Source organism: Leopardus geoffroyi, chromosome A3 (assembly GCF_018350155.1).
Source record: "Leopardus geoffroyi isolate Oge1 chromosome A3, O.geoffroyi_Oge1_pat1.0, whole genome shotgun sequence".
Classification (NCBI taxonomy): Eukaryota; Metazoa; Chordata; class Mammalia; order Carnivora; family Felidae; genus Leopardus; species Leopardus geoffroyi.
The window spans coordinates 73,870,929-73,875,102 of record NC_059336.1 but is presented as its reverse complement, the minus strand read 5'-3'; the positions used below and the strand labels follow the sequence as shown (position 1 = coordinate 73,875,102).

Genomic DNA, 4,174 nt, shown 5'->3' with positions numbered 1-4,174 from the left:
AACATGGGGATTTTGGGAAGACACAATTCAGCCTATAACATTTACCACTGTATCACCAAAATCAAACAGTACTGGGTACAAAGTAAATTTCAATAAATAGTTGCATGAATAAATACCAGGCTGGACCTAGTACCTCCCATATTTAATGTTCGTGTTGTGAATTTACTGTTGCTTTATTTATTTATGGTAAATATTATTGATATGTAAACATACATATACCCAATAATACATCCTGAAAAATGCACAAATTATAACTCTAGAGCTCAATAATTTTTCACAAAGTGAACACGTTGTGTAACTACCTCCAAAGTGAAGAAACAGAATACTGCTGTAATCCAAGAAGGCCCTTCTAGTCACTATGATCCCCTCCCAAAGATAGCCTCTATTCTGACTTCTCATATCATAAGTAAGTTTTACCTGATTTTGAATTATATCTAAAAGAAATCATAATGAATTTTTCTGTGTGTTTGTTTCTTTTGCCCTTTATTATTTTTGTGAAATCTTTTCCACCATGTGTGTTTGCAATTAATCATTCTCAAAGCTGCTTATTATTCCATTATATAAGTACACCACAGATGTAGCAGGGATGGACATGTAAGTTGTTTCCAGCATAGGGCTAATACACATAGTGCTCCCGCGAACATTCTTACACGTGTCTTGTACACGAACATATGTGTGCATTGTTGTTAGATTCCTGCTTTGTTTTTAGGTTGTATATTGAGTCATACTAGTAGCCATAATTTTCAGGGTCAGCACCGCATTAATGTTTGATTTATAACATTATTCTCTGACAGCTATATTGAAATAGCTATAATAGAAATTCTACATTTGGTTAAAAATATTCAAGATTAGTCATTTTTCTAAACCCATGGCTCTAAAAAAACTCGATTTTGTTTTGAGCAGTTTTAGATTCACAGCATTATTGAGCAGAAGATACATAGATTTTCCGTATATCCCCATGCCCCCACACATGCACAACCTCCCCCATTATCAGTATCCCCCACTAGAGTGATACATTTGTTACATTTGATGAACCTCGAGTGACACATCATTATCACCCTGTCCATAGTTTACATGAGGGTGCACTCTTGGTGTACGTTCTATGGGTTTGGAAAAATTTATAATGACAAGTATCAGAATAGTTTCACTGCCCTAAAAATCCTCAGTGCTTTGCCTATTCATCCCGCATGGCTTTTTCATTTTTTATATGGGGAACGCATTCGCCTCCCATGTATGAAAAGAACAGAAAAATTTTTATAGGCGTATAAACGATTAACAGACAAGGCCTACAGATTTATTTCTTCTTGGACACACCCATGGCGCCGCCACATGGTCTTGGTGTGCTGGCCTTGGACATGAAGTCCCCAGAAGTGGTGCCAGCCTTCTGTGGGCCCAAATCTTCAGTTGTTCCAGGTCTTCGCAAAGTTTGTTGTCCAGACCATTGGCCAAGACCTGGCTGTATTTTCCATCCTTCACGTCTTTTTGTCTATTCAAAAACCAGTCTGGGAACTTACACTGGCGTGGATTCTGCATAATAGAGACTACACATTCCACCTCATCCTCAGTGAGCTCTCCTGTCCTCTTGGTGAGATCATTGTCTGCTTTCCTCATCACCACATGAGCATATCTTTGCCCCACACCCTTAATTGCAGTGATGACAAAGGTTACTTTCCACCACCCATTGATATTGGTGTTGGGCACTTGCAAAATGTGCTGGAACTTCTCAGGGATCACTAGAGATGTGGTGATCTGGCAGCCCCAGTGGTGGTGTGTAGACCTCCTGTGGAAGAGAAGAGGAACACAAATGTTTTAAGTGCTCTCTGTGCCAGACACTGTGATAACTATCTCGATATATATTCTCATTAAAATCCTTACAACAATTTTATGAAATAGAGATTATGATCCCCATTTTTATAGGCAAAGGAAAGGGACCAGAAGGCAAAGCAATATGCTGAAGATCACGTAGCAAGGGTCTCGATAAACTAACCTTTGACTTCAAGTTAGGTGTTCTTTCTGCCATACCAATGAAAGAGAGGAAAATGTTTCTCCCAGAGTCAGAAATATTTCATTGTACTAACATGTATTTGCACTTCTGTTTAATTATTGTGGTTAAGCATTTATCAAAATGAATTTCCATTATTTTTATTTGTTTGGAAAGGCTTAGAGGTTTTCTAAAACAAAAATTTAATCTAATGAAAAATTTTCTTAACATTTAGGACTTTTTCTAAATCCTGGATTAGTTAAGAAATAATCACTGTATCTAATCACTTTTTTAATCTTGACAGATGAAAATATTACTTTTTAGTAGCCTTCAATTTTGTTAGACTGCTAAAGCATGAGTTAAAAATCAAAGTAACAGCCTCATTGGTTATTTTCTTGAACTTTCTCTATTTCATAGAAATTTCTTCCATTCCTTCTTAGAAGAAGACAGAATGTTTTAATAATTCCAGTTAGTTAAAATATAGTGTAATATTAGTTTCATGGGGAAAAATAGCATTTTAACAAAGTTGAACTAGAGTAGCACTACTGAACATATAAAGTTGTCAATTTGCTAGTAGTTACAATTTGTTGAGTTCTTGAAAAAAAAAATTAGATAACTAATAAAGGTACTATTATTTATGTAGCAATTTCTTCTTGTTTTTTTTGTAAGGTCAATTATCTACAGGTACCCTACAGGTCTTGGAATCTGTGTCAATCTCTCCTCGATGTTTTAGACTCCAGACTGAAGGTCACTCAAGTATCTATAGAAGCCGGGTACTACTATATATTAGTAAGGCATTTCACAACTAGGCATAGAAGGATCTGGTGACTCTTTGAAAGGGATTATGGTAAATTCCAGCTAATTTTTGTCATGCAGGATTATGGACTCAGAATTACCCTATCAGAAATTGGCAATGTAGATTTGATGTGAGCAGTCCTGATTTTCAGGGTACTACGTAGGCCAAACAAAACACATCTACAGACCAAACTTTACCTGTAGGCCCCCAATTTGAAACCTCTTTCCTAAACTCGGGAGGCCAGATTGAATTTCTTGTTTCCATTAATTTTAAATGAAGCTTTTTGAGTAGATAAAGGAAGTAAAGAGCTACCATGTTTCCTTATTGAGGAAAAGCTGCTGCAGAATGCCTAATGTACTGATGCCCTGGTTATAGAAGGCAGGATTCTTTAACCTAAAAGTTAGAGCTATTATATGTATTGCTGGTCTAGAATAGAGGCCATTTTAATTTCTAATGCAGAGGAACTTGGAAAGTAGCACAGATGTAATTTGTATGTAAAAGGAGGAAAAGACACATACTCCTTAAGTAGTTTTGATGCCCTTTTCTCCTATGCTAAATAATGAATCTGTCAGTATCCTCCCTCAATTGCATTGCCATAGGATGGTAAAAAACAAAAACAAAAAAGGCAGTATTACTGTTTTTAAAAAAGAGGCTATCAAGATACATTTTGAAGATTTTCCTAAATTGATCCCTGTTTCTATTTAGTTGGCTGTTTAGTATAAATTCCATTGTGGCTGCGAGGCTGCCATTATCATGTTGTATTTTCAAACTGCCCATGGGAATAATTACCACCAAATGTTTTCAGTCCTCCATTGAGTTAATACTCTACCATCAAGCTCCCACATGTGTTGATGTGTTAAGGCCACTGAGGAGCCTCTGCCTTTTTCATCTAAGGAATTATATTCTGTTACCTTGTGTTCTTGCATCAGATCATACAGAGCCAGCTTAAGTTGAATTTGTGCTTAACAAGAAGTATATATCAGCCTTAAACTCTTTGGTTATACACAGATCAACATGTCTAGTAACAAACCCTCATCCATTTCCTCACCACACACATGATCACACAGGTTGAAAGTACAGAATCAACCTGAGAATGTACATTTTGGAAACAGCACCCACCAATGGGATAGAATTTTCAAAGATCTCTGCCAACTTGCTTAAAGATCTAAGCATTTATAGGTTAACAATCATGGGTTTTGAATTGCAAGCCTTGACCAGTCCAGAGAACAAACAGTCTGCTTGTAAAGGCTGTATGCTATTTTATTTTTGCCCAGCTTCTTTGGGGTGAGGACTTAAACTGATCAGTTCCTGAACATAACATCACAGTCACAAAAAGACAAATACTGTATGATTCTGTTTGTAGGAGGTACTTAGAGTAGTCAAAAATAATAAAAAAA

At 36.4% G+C, this 4,174-nt stretch overlaps 1 pseudogene; it reads right to left on the bottom strand.

The window, feature by feature from the left end:
• Positions 1-1,294: 1,294 nt before the first annotated feature.
• On the bottom strand, positions 1,295-1,809 carry LOC123581365 (annotated as a pseudogene).
• Positions 1,810-4,174: the final 2,365 nt, after the last annotated feature.